Here is a 17,773-nt window from a genome sequence, read left to right as displayed (position 1 = left end):
TGTTAGTGTCGGATTTGTGTGTGCCATGTGGGTGTTGGGCCACTTTTAAACAAAGTGCCACTAGCACAGGCGAAATATAGTTATCCTGTTTGTGCAACGGCCAACAGTTTATAGTGTTGGACGTAACACCGGTAACATTTTTTCATTATTTGTATGCGTTACACATTTTATAATGCCTATATTTCAATGCACCTACCATGTTCCCTCTAAACGCTGTAAAGTGTACAAGAAATTAACTACTAAGCAAGCAAACACACATACAAACCTCCTCCAAACTAAACTAATTTCCGATAACTGAACATAAACACCATAGAGTGTGTTTGTAGGATATGGTGTGTCTGTGGCAAAGGACAAAAGAACCACACATAATAATATTATATTTTCAAAGTATACCTGTTACACAATAGTTAGGAAAGCAAATCACAAGGATTTGTGTGTATGCAAAGAGAAATAACAGCACTATAGTAATGGTACAAAATGGCATGACAACAGATTGCAGAGTCATTTGCAGGATAAGATATTTATTACATATATGAATCCAAACGGCCTAACAAAAACATAGCAAAGAAGTGAATAGTCTGTGTGTGGCAAAGATCCTTGGATGAAGAGATGCCAATGTGGCCACACTGAAGAGAGACATAAGCAGGCTTGGAGCTCTGGAGAAGTACTTCAACATGTAGTGAGACACGAATTGCACCACTCCAAAAAGCAAACAAAATAAAAAGTTAATTTCCACAAAGACCACCACTCCAGGCCAGGTGTTATATACAGGCTGTAGATATAAGAGAATAAAAACACAGTTAGAAAAATGACCACTACAACAAATTATATGTGCCAAACAATTACCTATAAACCTAGCATGGATAAATAACCAGAGTTAGGCCACATTTACATGCTCACAATTTACAAACACATTATGACACTAGGGGACATCTACATACTACAGCATTAATGCTTTTTGAGACTTAGCAAATACAAGCATCAAGTGTGCAAAGTCTGGACTGCCCAAAGTGTATCAAACATTAAACATTAATTTTGTAAAAAAAAAAAAAGCCTGTTGATTAAATCTAACACACTAAGGTGCATTTAGCTAAAGACATTGAGGCAAAACCTACAGACATGAATCTATACTTTCTACACACATTGTAAAGGTTACAAAAAGGTAGCAAAGCTTGGAAATACAAATTTTTACACATATTATACATTTCACTAACACACTAGTCCATGTAGATTCATATTGACATTTGAACTTAACATACCTTAGATCATCTAACCTAGAATAAGCTTGCCGATGATTTTAACACACAGCTTTTAAATGTTAAGGGTTAAAAAGTGCATTAAAAATTATTACCTCAAAAATACTGATCGACAACATAGCTCCTGAAGTTTGAGCAACGCACTGCTTCACGAGGGGGGGGGGGACTTGATCTTCCTCCTCCGCCTCCTCCACCCCAGCAACCTCGTCCATGACCCCTGGTGCCCCACTCCTGATGGCAATATTATGAAACACCACACACAGAGCGAGGATCCTACAAACCTTCCTCTGATCATACATCAGGGCGCCACCAGACCGGTCCAGGCATCTAAATCGAGCCTTCAGAACTACAAAAGCCCTTTCTATGACCGATCTGGTGGCCCTATGAGCCGAGTTATAGGCCTCCTCCTGCTCTGTGTGTGGGTTCAATATAGGAGTGAGGAGCCAAGGGCAGGAGGGATACGCATTGTCTCCTATGTAGGAAGAGAGGAAAGGAAACAACAAAAATTTTTTAAAACCTTTTAAGACTACAACTATACGTCATAAAATTTGTATGCAAACATTCTAATATATGAGGGCAAACTACAATCTAGGCCAAATAGTAAGGTTACAACGTCTTAATACTGTATAAGTAGCCTCCAAACAAAACTAGCCATATCCATTAATGCCTCAACAACAAAGGTAAAGAAACTTTAGAGTTTGGCAAAGTGCACCTAACTAATATTTTAACACCTGGCAGAGTCCACTATTCTCAAGACACATACCTATTACTACTAGGTGACTTTCAGTTATACGGCTACATGAGCATTATATCTCTTACTAGTCAAAATATTGATACAATCACTCTATGGTACCGAAATCTAAAAATACAAGGCACATGTTTAACAGTGAAAGATCAATTACTATATTAAACTTTAACAATCTATGTCTGGCATACAATATGACTAAACTTTTAGAGTTGAGGGAACCATTATTTGCAGATAATTACCAAGAAGCGACGGACAACCTCCGCATCTGACATCCCAAAGAGGCTGACACGTGGCCTGAAGATGCGCTCCCTCGGACGCCGACATCTACATAGTTGCTGGTTAGGATGGGGCACAGGAGCACGCCCCTCGTGATGCATAATGTAGTGAAACTACAGGAGTGCCTGTATATGTTTGAAAAGGAAGAGGTCACAATCCAGCACTTAGGTGAAAAGTTTAGACTTTGCATTGTCTGACTTTGGCACAAATGTCACAACCAATACTTACAATGATGTCGTTATTCATGCTTTCGCTTAATGGTGTAAAAGGACAGTCCATAAGAAGATGAAAGTAATGTTTAAGGCGAGTTTGAATATAAAAAGAAACAAAAAAAATAAAAAATTATATTGACCTTTATGTGCTATACAAATGTGAAGGGAGTGAAACACTAAACACAGAGTGCTAATGTGTTTTTAAGGTAGGGCCAAAAAACACCACTTTAATAAAAGTGATTATAGCACAAGAAAATAAATCATAAAACCATGCCCATTATTACTGCAAGGTGTTGTGTCATGTGCAAGCTAATGTTTAGGCATAAATCTGCAAATATATGTTTGTGAATTACTTCCTAGAAATAGTGTGACCTGGTTCTCTTAGAAGCTGTTAGATCAATGGGTTTTGTGGATGTTAAACCACCCAGGGGGGCTGGTAGATAAGGATAGCACCTTATACCATTTATGGCAGGATGGGAAATGTGAATGCCTTTGAGGAGATCTCTTGCAAGACAATGAAATCTCACACATGTTTGGGAGGCCCCAGACAAGCCGACTGCAGAGACTGGGTTGTATGTTAATGACAGATTCAAGCTGAATAAGGGCACAGGAAAAGATCATATCATTTTCTCCAATATCATACATACCAGAGGCATGTGTGGTATGCAGATGAAGGGAAACTTAGGACCTGTTGTGTGAAGGTAAAATCATGTTCGTAAACCATACTGTTGAAAAGTTAGAACGGTGTAAAGAAAACTTGACTTAGAGGTATTCAAACAGCAAAGTCATAAGACCCTAATTTGCATTCTCCCCTCCTGTTGGTTCTGACCTCACAGGGAAGGGGGCTGGGGGGCCCTGTAGCTTGACTTTAAAACTGTATTGAAAATGTAACTCTGGGTTCTTCTGAGGGAGTCAATTCGATATTGAAGAGGTCCCATTTTTCCTGCTTCTCCCGGCAACGGAAACTTGATTCTAAGTGAGGTATCAATTCTGTGTTTTATCATTTTTATTTTATAAGAAACAATTGCACTCTATTTGTATGTCATTTTATTATCTTTTTATCTTAAGCATTGTGGATGTATTTTCCATATTAAATTACACTTAATAAGTTCTAGTCTCTGTGTTCTTATGAATTCACGCGACAGTTTGGTCCAGACGCTACCTAATTGAAACTGTGCAAACCTTGTGGTTTAAGTGAACTCTGATTAAAGTAAATTGTGTTAGATTAATGCTAGGGAGAACCGAAGGCTTCCTAAATAAGAGTGTCAGCTCTTATCCGAACAAACCTTGGTGGTGGTATTTAGTATCGCAAAGCTAGTGTGTGGCATAGATAGGGAAGGATTTAATCATTTTAGACAGACCAGGTGGTTGTCTTTGTGGTTGACCCTGTGTCACATATGCGTCACACAGACTCAGGTGAGTGCTGGTCGTGACAAATTGGTGGCAGCAGTGGGATATATTTTTAATTTTTTTTTAAGAACTTAAGTGAATTAGGGTTGTGGGATCCCTGAGAAAGGAAATACAGACTAATTCACCAGAGACTGAACTCAATGCTTAAAACATTATAAGACATACAGCAATTGTTTCTTTCCCTCCCCTTCTCTTTTTTATTTTTTCTTATTTTTTTTTATTTGGCATTAAACTGAGGAAATGGCTGCTGCATATAAACGTTTGACAAAGGAGGCGCTGATTTCAGATTGTGAGGATGCAGGAATTCCCACCAGTGGCAAAAGTAAGGAGCAATTGATTGAAGCTCTTGTACAGAGGGATGAACATCAACTCACAGTTGTGTCCGAGAAAGAGCATAGCCAGGACTCAGGAGCGGACCTGACTGTGGATATTCCTCAAAACCAGGGACGGTTAATTTCGGATGATTCTAATGGTTCATGTGTGGACACTGCTATGGACGTTTATATGCAAACCGCCCTGAAATATTTGGGCCCAGCGGACATTACAACTAAAATGCAACTTATACAGCAGTTCCAGGAGAAGGAAGCTGCTGACCGTCAAGAGAGGCACGCTGCTATTGAGGCAGCAGAGAGGCGCGCTGCTATGGAGGCAGCAGAGAGGCGCGCTGCTATGGAGGCAGCGAAGCGCCAAGCAGAGCGACAGGCAGAAACAGAATCTGCCAAGCGAGAGGCAGATAGGAGATATGAGCTGGAGCTTGCCAAGCTCAAACGCCAGCCAGAAGCCAAAGACACTGGTATTAGCAGTCGGGTGTCCTGAGAATTTCCCTGTATTGGAAAAAGACGGGGATGTAGATGCTTTTTTGCGAGGATTTGAAAAGACTTGCCGACAGTATGGACTGGCCAAAGATCAGTGGGCACAATATCTAACCCCTGGTTTGCGAGGTAAAGCATTAGAGGCCTTTGCAGATCTTCCACCTGAGATGGACGGAAATTATGAGGCAATCAAAAGTGCCCTGTTGCAACGTTTTAACATCACCCCAGAGGCGCATAGGCAGAAATTCAGAGATTTAAAACGCAGTGCCTCTGACACATATTCAGGACTTGTGGCCCAGCTGTGTGCTTCCTTCAAACAGTGGGTTGGAGGGCTACCAATCACCACCAATGATGCTCTGCAAGATTTGATGATCCAGGAGCAGTTTCTGACTTTGTGTCCGGCTGATGTGAAGGAATGGGTAGTGGATCGTGACCCTACATCATCTGCGGAAGCAGCTAGACTGGCTGACAAGTATACTGTCACCCGGGCACCTGCAGCTAAAAGAGGAACTTTTGTGCCAGGGCAGTCGGCCTGGAAAGGGGGCCGGCCAGGAGGATCAACGCCACCCCCCTCAACTCCATCACCCACTGTTTCTTCATCTTTTGGGAGGGTTGGGGCAAAGCCTGCTGTGGGAGACACCCGCAGGTGTTTTGTAAGCAAACAGGTGGGGCACATTAGTACCGCTTGTCCAGAGAAGAAGACCAGTTCACCCTCCGCTGGGGGGGTACCTTCCCTGCAATCTTCACCAGCTGTCCTGTGTGTTGCGGGACCAGAAGGGGGCCGAACGGACAACCTACAAACAGTCACTGCGGGTGGCAAGGTAACTGTGGGGTTAAGAGACACTGGTGCGGATGTTACGTTAGTACATTCAGAACTGGTAGGATTAGAGGACTTCATTCCAGGAAAATGTATTTCTGTAAAAGGAGTGGGTGGAATTAACCTTACTGTACCTGTAGCCAAAGTTTACCTTGATTGGGGTGCTGGAAGAGGTATAAGGGATGTCGGGGTCTCGGATAATATGCCTATACATGTGTTACTGGGGACAGATTTAGGAAGAATGTTGTCTCAATATGTCTGTAATGACAATCTCATTGCCACCCCTGTTACTGTGTCAGAATCAACTGAAAGTACCAAAGTTTGTTCCCAGGTAGCAGGAGGTGACAAGGAAAAGGTCTGTTCAATTGCACCTGAAATGTGTAAATCAGGATGTGACAGGGACAGGGAATGTCTTATTATATCTGATGTAGGTAATGATGCTAATGTCACTGTGTTAGAATCAGCTGAGAATACCAACGTTTGTTCCCAGGCAGCAGGGTGTGACAGGGAACGGAAATGCCATATTATACCTGAAGTGTGTGATGATTTTAATGCCGCCCATGTTACAGTACCAGAACCTGCTGAGAGTAACCATGTTTTTTCCCAGGCACCAGGAGGTGACAAGGAAAGAGAATGTATTATTGTACCTAATGCGAATAACGAGGATAATGCCAATAACAGTATTGTGTTAGAATCCAAACCTGTCTTCACACTGACATCTTGTCATGGGATAGGGACAGCGGACATTGTTATTGCAGATATTGGCATTAAGACTGGTGTAAATATTATGCTTACTAGAAATGGGACAGATGCCCATGTGATTACTTCTGTTGTGCTAGAGAAAGACAATGTTTCTACCCAAGTAATATGCCCAGAAGATGCTGTACAAGGTAACTGGGAGGGCGGGCAGAGTGAAGATGTATGTTCTGTGCCTGAACCAGCTGCACACAGAGCGGGTGAGCATGGGGGGGAGACACCTAGTCCTGACCAACGGGAAATAGCGAGTGACAGCAATCCTTACCTTGCTGCTGGGACCTGTAGTTCGAATGTTCACCACTCAGATCTACATCTGAGTTCTGACCATTCATCTGAGTTTTCTATAGAGACAGGGGGGTCAGTGGCTAGCCCACACTCACTTAGCCAGCCGTCTAACAGCTTAGAGGAGGTAGATGATGGGCCCAAACTCCCTGTTACTCTACACCCCCAGATAGATGAGTCCAAGAGGAAGGGGAGCATCCTGTTCCGTAGCCCCCAAGATAATTGCATAGTGTGTCCCCACCTAGAAGTGCAGTGTCAGGAATCCCAGGCCATTGTTCCCTCAGGCTTTAACTTAGAGGACCTGAGAATTAGAGACAAAGTGCACACTGCAACAGGGTTGGTACATGAGAACATGACGCAGGCCCAGACAAGCCAGAAGCAGTGGTATGATCCCCCTGCCAGGATGATAGAGAGAAATTTTCATGATAATCTGTTGAAGGCTCCTAATGACAGTGATGCGTGTGCCCTGACAGTCTGTAGATTGCCAGATGAGGGGAAGAAGGACTTGCCATTGGATCTAGTAGCTGCAGCGCAAGGGATAGGACCCTTTAAGAATACAGAGGTTAGCCCACAGATATTGCCAGACCAGAAGTCCCAGCTGTCTGAGATATGTAACCCCTTTTTAACCCTTCTCCCCAGAGAACCTTTTGAGACCCGGCTAGCAGCTATTCCATTTGAACCAGGTGGGATCTGTGGGAGATGGCTTGGGCAATGACCTGTCAGTCAATTCCCATGCCATCTCTTAAAAAGGGAAGGTGTCATGTGCAAGCTAATGTTTAGGCATAAATCTGCAAATATATGTTTGTGAATTACTTCCTAGAAATAGTGTGACCTGGTTCTCTTAGAAGCTGTTAGATCAATGGGTTTTGTGGATGTTAAACCACCCAGGGGGGCTGGTAGATAAGGATAGCACCTTATACCATTTATGGCAGGATGGCAAATGTGAATGCCTTTGAGGAGATCTCTTGCAAGACAATGAAATCTCACACATGTTTGGGAGGCCCCAGACAGGCCGACTGCAGAGACTGGGTTGTATGTTAATGACAGATTCAAGCTGAATAAGGGCACAGGAAAAGATCATATCATTTTCTCCAATATCATACATACCAGAGGCATGTGTGGTATGCAGATGAAGGGAAACTTAGGGCCTGTTGTGTGAAGGTAAAATCATGTTCGTAAACCATACTGTTGAAAAGTTAGAACGGTGTAAAGAAAACTTGACTTAGAGGTATTCAAACAGCAAAGTCATAAGACCCTAATTTGCATTCTCCCCTCCTGTTGGTTCTGACCTCACAGGGAAGGGGGCTGGGGACCCTGTAGCTTGACTTTAAAACTGTATTGAAAATGTAACTCTGGGTTCTTCTGAGGGAGTCAATTCGATATTGAAGAGGTCCCATTTTTCCTGCTTCTCCCGGCAACGGAAACTTGATTCTAAGTGAGGTATCAATTCTGTGTTTTATCATTTTTATTTTATAAGAAACAATTGCACTCTATTTGTATGTCATTTTATTATCTTTTTATCTTAAGCATTGTGGATGTATTTTCCATATTAAATTACACTTAATAAGTTCTAGTCTCTGTGTTCTTATGAATTCACGCGACAGTTTGGTCCAGACGCTACCTAATTGAAACTGTGCAAACCTTGTGGTTTAAGTGAACTCTGATTAAAGTAAATTGTGTTAGATTAATGCTAGGGAGAACCGAAGGCTTCCTAAATAAGAGTGTCAGCTCTTATCCGAACAAACCTTGGTGGTGGTAATTAGTATCGCAAAGCTAGTGTGTGGCATAGATAGGGAAGGATTTAATCATTTTAGACAGACCAGGTGGTTGTCTTTGTGGTTGACCCTGTGTCACATATGCGTCACACAGACTCAGGTGAGTGCTGGTCGTGACATGTTGTAACAAGGGGTATGCAAGAAACTATATCTGGTTTATACTTACCACACACACACACAGACAAGATTGTCTTAAAATGGCACACAACAAGATTAGTCAAAATCCCAGCAGAACCAAATATCTGTGGGGGAGTGTAAACAAGAAAGAAAAAAAAATAAAGGGATAATATTGAAACATTTTTACTACATTCTAGAGGACTGTATGCAGTTCCGCCTCTAAGTATACACAGTGGACTAAATATTAAAACTCCACAGCTAACCAAACACTTTTGCACTAACATTCAACATAAAAACCACTAGCACAGTACATTAAGCCCTTTCTGCAGCAATAGAGATTTCTTGCTCACCAACATATAGTTACATCTTTAAACATACTGAGTACTGAGCAAGGTACAGCAGTAAACATCAGATTAAAAAAACATTTGCCCATCTACAGTCTACTTACCATGATTTGTGAAACTCACAACAACACAGAGGTGGTAGGAAGGTATTTTTAACTACCACTCTAATTAGGTAATTAAATGCCGGTGCGAACGCCAGAGAGTATGGTGAACAGAAGTCATTAAGAGCTGACAGCTGCGTACTAATTAAACAAGTTTGTTTTTGACTAAAAGTCATGCTGGCATGTAACCTAAGGTTCTTCATTGTACGGTGAGTCGATATTTAAACTATTATTACAGATGTCAATAATGCGCTTAGCTTTTATTACTGTGCCAATAATATAGAATAAATTGATTGGACGATAATTATATTCCCTAAAAAACATTTACATGTATTGAATTAACATGTGTAAACTTAATGTGTTACACTATAGTGTAGTGGTTATGTATTCCACCCACCAGTACTAAATGCAGGAGTTCAAGCCCACAGGTTAACCATAAGAACAGAGCTCCATTAAGCATACTCAGTAAAGTATAATATGAATAAAAATACGCAAATGCTTGCAAGATACGCAATTTTTTTATATTATTTTTTTGGCCTCAATTCTTAACATGGTCAAGTCTTTCAAGGTCCTGATGCGTTTAACAAGCATTTTTTTTATTTTATGTGTGTGTATGTAGGGTTATGGTTTTTATAGCACCTTATCCGTCATTCAGTTAACAATAAATGCAACCTGCCAGATTTGACAGACCTAAGACAGCGATTCAGCTGGCCGAAAAAGTTATTGTGCAGTTTGGTGTGTGTTTTTCTATCTGAAGTATACCTTAGTGGATAAAGAACTAACCTTGCAATGATAAGGTAATGAGTTTGACCCCCGATTCATGCGTGTATGTGGCTTACCTTTGTTTATGTCAATGTTTGAGTGCATTTACTCTACTCTGTGACTTATGTAAGAGTGCTTTTGTATATGGTTTGGTGTTTAATCTGCCTATCTGTCATGTTGAACATTGTGATCACTTACAACAGATGAAAGGAGTTGTAGCAAAAGACTTTATTGCAAAGACATAGTAAATCTATACTCTCAGAAGTAGAAAAAGAGAACACAAAAATGGTAGCAATATTATTATACTTTTGATTTGTATTAATGAACATAGATATAATTCCATATGCATACATTTTTACTCACCATATACCAGTTCCTACCATGTATAATATGTGAAAATATTTGGAATTTTAAACATCTTTTAAGGACACCCAACTTATTATATACCCTATGTATATAATAAGTTGTTGTCCTTAAAAGATGCTCATCTTTCATTGTTATTCTATTCTGTTCTTGTCACTACTTGTACAGTGGCGTAGCAGATAGCCAAGGCACCTTTGAAGCTTGCAAACGTGTGTTCAAGACCTCACTAATTCACTTTTGTCTTAGGGATCCTTAATTAGGGATTAAGGATATTTCCTTACAATATTTGTGTTGGTGATAAAACTTACCCTGTGGTAATCGAACACTTCGTTTACAATAGCTAAGAAAATGCATGTAAATTCCTTGAAAAAGTGTACAGTTATTCTATGTGTATTTTTATTTTATTATATTGAAAAGCCACCATCAACAAGTGTCAAATCATCCATGTTGCATATTGACACTAATGTTAATTGTTAGTTGCTGAGAATCAAAAGAGATTTGTAATCAATATTTATGATAAAGCAGAATGTTTGCCTAACAGTTTAACACAATTTATCAAATTAGCCATGCACTTTGCACTCGATTCCAGCAGCCGACATGAATGTGGAATGGAGTGTGCACTCTATTCCGGAAGGCACAATGAATGGGGAATGGAGTGTGCACTCCATTTTGTAAACTGTCATGAATGGGGAATGGAGTGTGCACTCCATTTTGTAAACTGTCATGAATGGGGAATGGAGTGTGCACTCCATTTTGGAAACTGTCATGAATGCAGAATGGAGTGTGCACTCCATTCTGGAAGGCACAATGAATGTGGAATGGAGTGTGCACTCCATTTTGGAAACTGTCATGAATGTGGAATGGAGTGTGCACTCCATTTTGCCAGCCGGAATGGATAGGGAGTAATAAAAGAAAATATAACGGACTAGGCATACCAAACTGCAGTGTAGAGGCCATAAAAGCCAGGCCTCTTTACTGAAGAGGCAGCAAGCAGCATAGTGCAGTATTTTTTATTTATTTGGTTTTTTTTTATAACAAAACAACTATTAATATGTGTGTTTGTTTAGCAATTTATTTTTTTTTATGTGTTTTTTCATACGCAGAGTATGCTTCTAAAGGCTTTTAACAGTTGTTTGCGCTAGGTGTTTGGGATTTAAACATGACCCTGGCCGTTATTAACTTTTGTGAAAGATTTGAGACAGGAGTGACGTCAATTTCACTCAACTGGAAAGAGGGAACGCCTACCGTTCTCAAGTAAAAATATATAACGCCTACTTTACTCAAATGGTGTCTCATCTCCGCCCAGTCTGCGCCTACTCTCCGCCCATTCCCACCCCTTTGTTCTCAAGGGGTCAGCAGCCATCTCAAATCTATTTGCGTTGTCTTTTGAGATTGCGTTGACTTTGAGAGTAGTATCTGCTGTGATTGCGTAGCGCAAGTGGCGTTTTGCGCATCTCAAGTGTCGTTTTACGCATCTCAAGTGTCGTTTCGCGCATGCGCAGAACAAATTAGCAGATGCGTATGCGTTTGCGTACCTTGATGAATCGGGCCCATGGTGTTGTGATGGAATTTGGTAACGGGGACAGAAGACCTCAAGTAACTGTCTAAAACCAGCTGCATTAATAGTGGATATTGGATGCAGTCGCGATGGCGTCTGTGAACCGCTTTGCGACTTCTTTCATACTTGCTTCCTATTGCAAAGGACTGTTTAACAGTCAATTGTTGTAAACTAGTAGTAGTCTTCTTCTTGGTCTGCTTCTGGGTTGAAAATCCACCCCCAGCAGCAGGAACAGCAGCAGTGGGCCTAACGCTCAAGGATTCTTCTGAGGAGTCCTGGATAGGGGAGGAGTCATCTCACCTTAGAAACTTGGATGCAGGACTAACTTGTGAGGATATTGATGATGAAGGTGTTAGGGATGTAGATTGCAAGTGCTGAGATCTAGCTGAGAGAAGGGAGGTAGCTGATGCTGGACTGCTCGTTGTTATGTTTTTAGCATAAGTTTCTGATTTTCACAAAAACTTTCCATGAACTCACCTCAAATGGTGTAACATGGATGAGGTTCCTAGATGGTTAAGGTCCATACCTTTACTGACTGTGGCTTTACAATGCTACAAATGGCTAGACCAGTGGATTCTAAACTTTTTCAGTTCAAGGCACTCTTAGGGTCTCCAAAAATTTTTCAAGGCACTCCTAAGCCACAATAATTACCAAGTAGTCTCCCGCCTTGCTTACCACTGGCCCTGGCTGAGACACCGCTGTGAGATCTCCAGGGCATCCCAGGAAGCCTGGGCGCACAGTTTGGGCTAGACAACTGTTGGCAGGATTTGTGTAAAAATAATTCCACACATAAGAGGTGGATTTTTTGTCTTATGCCCAGGCATGAAAATGGCCTTCTTCTTATCACTGGCAAGAACTGCTGCAGTCTTTGTTTGAAAGTGTATGAAAATAATATTGTGACCTGTGAGGTGGTCAAAATTGACTGCAAATGACTATAAATTAGTGTTATTGAGGTTAATAATAATGTAGGGGGAAAAAAAGCAGAATTATGTGATTTTAGCAAAAAAAAAATAGGGACTTTAGAAAAAAAAAGGGATCCAAAACCAAAACCAACCAAAACACGCAAGGGCGGTTTTACCAAAACCAAAACCAAATCCTGAAGTTAATCCAGATCCAAAACCAAAACCAGAACACCGGGGTCAGTGAACATCTCTACTTATTCAGTTTAATTTACTATGGAAAATACATCCACAATGCTTAAGATAAAAAAATTAACAAATGACCCAAAGGTATAATGTAATGGTTTCTTGTAAAATAAAAAAGGTTTGATAACTCACCTATAATCAAGTTTCTGTTGCTGGGAGAAGCAGAAAATGGGACACTCTTCAGTATCAGATAGACTCCCCAAAAGTGAATGAATCCTTAGAGTTACTCTACAGTTTTAAAAGCTGTTGGAGTACCCACAGCCCCCCTTCCTGTGATGCCAGAACTAAAGGTCTGTGTAAATGCAAATTAAGGTTTTATGATTCTGTTGAAAAAACCCTCTTCTAGTCAGATTTTATTTAACCTGTCCTAATGTCCACACAACAGGTTATAAGTCCCCCTTCATCTGCATAACCACATATGCCTCCTGTATGTATGGTATCGGAGAAAATAGGATATGATATTTTCCTCTGTCTGTAGTCCAATAACATATAACACAGTGCCAGACTCAGCAGACGAGATGTCTGAGGTTGGGGCATATCACTGTCCTAAAGGAGATATTTTTAAAGGCTTTCACTTTTGCGACCCACCATAAATGAAACCAGGTGCACATCAGTACCCATGGGTCTGAATTCTTATCTGCAAACACCATCTTGGGAGGACAGATGAGTTTAACATAATTAAAGGGACACAGTGATTTCATTTAATTTTCAAAGAATTAAACCCTGGCTGTACACAGCTCCTTCTAAGCCATATCAAGCTATTACTAGGAATTAATTCACAGATATTTGCAGTTTTACATGCCTAAAAATTAGCTTGCATATGACAGAAGGAGATACCTGAGTTGTTTGAAATAGTTAAATTAAGAAAACAGTTATTTTGAACTGAAGGACAAACAGAGCTAGGACTCCATAAAATATTACAATGTTGCCTGTTAAACTTTGTTTGGCTTTGCCTTGGGAAGAAAAAAAGCTTTAAGAAAGATCTTATTCTAGTTTGTTTAAATATAGTTCCTAACAGGTACTATGGCCTAAAGCTGGGTACACACTTATGCAATTATTGTGCAGATCACACGATAAATGAACATTTGGTCATATATTGCACGACTGTGTGCGTGCCTCTAATCATATTCTATCATATTAAAGCACATTGCAACCGTTTGATTTGCCTTTCTAAACTTTCTAAATATCATACTTGCCAACTTTTCCTCGTTGGCTTCAGGGAGATCCTAGGGGAGTTGGGCATGCGGGGCTTGACAAATTGCATCATTTTGGCCCGCCTCCTAAACGATTGTCACAATTTTGCCCAATTACAGCAGGGGGCGGAGCTAAGATTACGCAATTTGTGCATCATTAAGCCCCACCACTTATTCATTGCGGGGGCGAGAACCCGGAGTCTCCCGGACATTCCGGGAGAGTAGGCAACTATGTGTTAAAGAAAAGCAACTAATGAATCTCTAGAGACTGAAGTGTCTTTTACATTTCTGTCTCATTACTGAAGTCATGTTGTCTTACCTGTCAGTCTTTGATTAAATCTTGGTCTCCATGAAAATGGCCACCTCCATAGGCATCAATACATGGACATAGGACACAATTTCTGAACTGTGTCATCATGCCAATGATGGCAAAGCCAACCACGTCTTATACTGGCTCAGCATCAGGGAGAATGCCAGACTCTTCAGGGAGTGAGGGAGATCACCCCTATTTCAGGGAGTCTCCCTGACTTTTAGGGAGAGTTGGCAAGTATGCTAAAAATGACGATCAATGATGGAACAATATTGTGCAAATTTGAAAGTGTGTACATAGTCACGACCGTCTGTCCAACAATTCTGCTGATAATTCCTCCAACAGCGATGCCTTAGTGAGCGTACATATTTAAATCTATGATGCTGTCCTGAACCTCTTACTTAATATATCTAAAGCATTCTCCACTACTCGCCTTGCTCTTGATAATCTGTAATTGAATATCCTCCTTTCTGGTGTGAGTGCTTTTTGGGGGTAAGGTTTTAAAATATTAACTTGGAGTGCAACCACTTCATCAGCCACAAATATAAAGTGCAATGTTTTTAGGCTTGCAATGGAGTGGTTGTCTCCTGCAATACCCCATCATCAGACTCTTTGCCATTTTTTCCAATGTCCACAAAGATGAATCCATATTTTGCATCCACTATTGCCACTGAAGAATCCCTTGTAATTGTAGAAATAGGAACCTGTTCTAGAGGGAGGCATAATTATGACGTTTCCCATTTATGGCAATGCCACAGTTTGGGAAATTCCACATTTCTTCAAATTGGAACTTGGTAGAACACTAAAGAAGTGGTTGCAGCCAGAAAAGAACACTGCAGGCAGAATGATAGAAATTATGCCCATTGACCATTGGGTCTGGGGTATGAACCAAGGGCTCCAAAGGTGGGCACTGCAGGTGCACCCTTAGTCCTATGAGGAATTGGCTGCTTTAGTGGAGAGATACAGCTTGTGCCCAAACCAACATTTTCTGCTAAAAAGTTTGTGCCTTGGCCAAAATCTGGCATTTGGAACAGTGGACTCGATGTGGGTGAGGAGAGAGTGCCTGATAAAAGGCAACTGTTATAGCTTAAGTTTTACCAATCATTGTGAAGTCAAAGACATAAGCCACAAGATCCAAGTGTCTTTATTTTTATTTCATGCAAGCATGGGTGCAGCACTCTAACAAGTGTCTCAACAAGAAACAATGCATTTATACAATCTTATATACCTTTACTGTTGCTGGGCAGAGTTTTAGTAACACAGTGTGGAAAAATGTATCCAGGTGCGATTTTGCAAATCTAGCGATTTTCTCGGGAGTGTTGAAACTCTTATTTTAGCTGTGATCAGATCATTGATAACCTTGGTCAGCTGTCACTCTGGTTACTCTGTGGAGTTTTGAGTGCAAAAGCTTGATTGAAGAGGATCCAATAGGTTGTTTGCAGAAAGGAAGTGTGTGAGTGTAGGCAATTTGCTCGAGAAGTTTGGAGGGGCATGGGAGCTGAGAAATGGGCGGTAATTTGAGAGAGAGTTTGGGTCAGAATTTAGTTTTTTTTAGAGTAGGATTAATGTGCTTGAATAGTGATGGAAAGATACCAGTAGAGAGAGATAGATTACAGATTTTAGCTAGAGGGGGAATAAGCACATGAAACAGAGACTTATCAATTTGTGAGGGTATGGGATCAAGAGGACAGGAGGTAGAGTAGGAAGATAAGATGAGAGTAGAAACTTAATTTTTGGGATCAAATGAAGAGAGGGTGTCAGAGGATGCAGGGAAGGAATTGAGCTGATTGCTAGTCGAGGGATATGATACCATATCAAGTCTGATTTTATCAATCTTGTCCTTGAAATAGGAAGCAAGATCCTGGGCACTGATGGAAGTCAGAAGATTTGGGTTAAGAAGATTGAGAAGTTATTTAAATGTGTTAAAAAGGCTTTTGGGGTTAGAAGCCTGAGCATAGATGAGAGATTGGAAATATGCTTGCTTAGCAGTGTCCAGAGCACTTCGATAGTAGTGGTAGATAGCAGTATATACGCTGAAATCATTAGAGGTACACGACTTATGTCAGTGACGTTCAGCTTTATGAGAATTTTTTTTTTATTTCGTTTTACTTTAGTTTGCCACGGTTGACAACAAAGTCTACACAGAGTATGAAGAGTCGCTGGATCCACTTGATCAAGGGCAGTTGCTAGAGTTTGGTGAAAATGAGGAACTGCCATATCAGGGAAGGAGAATGTAGAAATTGGGGAGAGAAGGTGTTGGATAGAGGTGGAAAACTGTTGAAAATCAATAGAGTTGAAATTCCTGCGGTTGTGAGGAGGCTTGGAAGAGTTAGACAATAGGAAGCAGGGCCGCCATCAGGGGAGTACAGTGGTATGGGGCCCAACAGGACAGTGGGGCTCCACCAGCCCGGGCCCAAACAAATTTATTAGGAGAGGGGGCCTCCGCAGAGGATTAAGAGAGGTAGTGGGCACCATTTATTTGCAGCAGCTGCTCCTGAGATGTGAGAGGTGATGTGGGGAGAGACCTCTGTGCTTAATTATGGATGCGGCAGTGGGCCCCCCGGTGGCAGCATGTCTGCCTGCACTTCCAAGATGTCAGGGACCCACAGCTGCCACCATTTCTCCAGTCCCAGCCCCCCCAGGTGCGCGGCTCCCGGGCTGAGAGGCTCGCAGTGGCATCACTGATGTCATGTAATTAATAACGTCTCAGCGCTGTCAATAGAGAGGAACCGAAAGCGGACAGCAAGAAGACACAGAGAAGTAAGTAAAATGCTGCAGGGGTTAGAAGGAAATGGGGATAGGGGTGACTGTAGAGAATGGGGGCGGGAGGCAAATGTTGGAAAGAGAATAATTTAAATTCGAGGGTGGGGTGAGAGAAGGAAGGAGGGGGGCCCTGTCTGTTACATTTGTACTGGGCCCGCAAATTCTGGTGGCAGCATTGCTAGGGAGGGTAAAGAACTGGGAGTCAGTGAGTAACTAATAAGGTGATGATCGGAAACGGGAAAAGGCGTGTTAAGAAAATTAGAAACTGAGCATAGTCTAGAGAAAACAAGATCAAGACATTGGCCATCCTGATGAGTAGCGAATTCAATTCACTGGGAGAGGTCAAGTGCGGAGGTTAGAGAGAGCAGTTTTGAAGCAGCATTGGAACGTGGCTTAGCAATAGGGATGTTGAAATCACCCATGATAATGGTGGGGATGTTGGTAGATAAGAAGTGAGGGAGCCATGCACAGAAATTCAAGAAATTGTTGGTGAGGGCTAGGAGGGCGATAGATGACAGCAATACGTATATAGAATGGGTTAAAAATCCTAACAGTATGTACTTCAAAAGAGGTGAACATGAGTGATGGTACATTTGGTAGAACTGTGAACATGCACCGTGGGGCGAAAAGTAGTCCAACCCCACCTCCTTGTCTTCATCAGATCTGGGGCTGTGGGGGAAATGAAGGCCACCATGTGAAAGGGCTGCAGGTGAGGCAGTGTCTGTTTATGTTATTGCCATAAGGTTGAGGTTGTTTGAGAGGAAGAGGTCATG

The 17,773-nt window shown here is 41.5% G+C and overlaps 1 long non-coding RNA gene across 1 annotated transcript; it reads right to left on the bottom strand.

Moving 5' to 3' along the window:
- Positions 1 to 602: 602 nt before the first annotated feature.
- On the bottom strand, positions 603 to 8,585 carry LOC142160349 (uncharacterized). Its single transcript, XR_012693171.1, has 3 exons — positions 8,520 to 8,585; positions 1,352 to 1,487; positions 603 to 772 (listed from the first exon to the last, which is right to left on the bottom strand). It is a non-coding gene; the product is annotated as an uncharacterized LOC142160349 (long non-coding RNA).
- Positions 8,586 to 17,773: the final 9,188 nt, after the last annotated feature.

Source organism: Mixophyes fleayi, chromosome 6 (genome assembly GCF_038048845.1).
Source record: "Mixophyes fleayi isolate aMixFle1 chromosome 6, aMixFle1.hap1, whole genome shotgun sequence".
Classification (NCBI taxonomy): domain Eukaryota; kingdom Metazoa; phylum Chordata; class Amphibia; order Anura; family Limnodynastidae; genus Mixophyes; species Mixophyes fleayi.
This window is presented reverse-complemented; position numbering and strand designations above follow the sequence as displayed.